Source organism: Convolutriloba macropyga, unplaced genomic scaffold, assembly GCF_964194025.1.
Source record: "Convolutriloba macropyga unplaced genomic scaffold, txConMacr16.3 SCAFFOLD_2196, whole genome shotgun sequence".
NCBI lineage: Eukaryota > Metazoa > Xenacoelomorpha > Acoela > Convolutidae > Convolutriloba > Convolutriloba macropyga.
This window is the reverse complement of record NW_027450426.1, coordinates 1-901: the sequence shown is the minus strand read 5'-3', so window position 1 is coordinate 901 and position 901 is coordinate 1.

The window sequence follows — 901 nt, the reverse complement described above, 5'->3', positions numbered from 1 at the left end:
CCAATGGGACCTGTCTGTGGTTGAACTATGTGGTAGAAATACAAAATGAACGAGAGACTTGCAAAATTCAAAAATATTTAGTTGCTTTATTAGGGATTCAAACAATTAAAATTATGCGCTCATGGAACCTTTTGTTAACATAGAGGTATAAATAAACGGAAAACATTGCGAAAATAGACGGGGAATCAACGAATAATGCTGCAATGAAAAATAAAAAATCGTTTACTCACAATTTTCGCACTCTAACTTGAAATCTAAACAAAAAATCTCTTGAATTGAGATCAATCGCTTTTCGCGCTCTTTAACATTTTGATGTCATAAAAATATCTACTCGCTTTTAAAATTCATCGGTTCATTTAGTCTTCAAGTTTGTGTTAATTGATCATCAAAAAGACAGTGCAGCAATAAAATTCAAAATGTAAAGAACCAAGAATAGTAAAAGAAAGAATATCAGAAAAAATAATACGTAGCCGGTAGAATACCCGAAACGACTCGAATCGTCGTGCAAAATAATCTCGACCCTAACTTGGACAAAATCAGAATAACGAAAAAAACATTAGAATTAACAAAAATAGTAGACCAATATAACATAAAAAGCGTTCAAATTTTTTCAGTTCAGGGTGTGTGGGTAAGTGCTGGTGGGGGAGGGGGGGGGGTTTGGTAGGTGGGGGCAGGTAGGTGGTGGTGGGGGGTGTAGGTAGGTGGGGTGGGTGGTAGGTACGTTGCGGGGGGTAAGTAGGTACGTGGGGGGGGGGGGGTAGGTAGGTACGTGGGGGTAGGTTGGTACGTGGGGGGTAGCTAGGTACGAGGGGGGGGGTAGGTACGTTGGGGTTGGAGGGGTAGGTACGTGGAGGTGTGTAGGCACGGCGGGGGTAGGTACGTGGGGGGGTTGTTTTGTTTT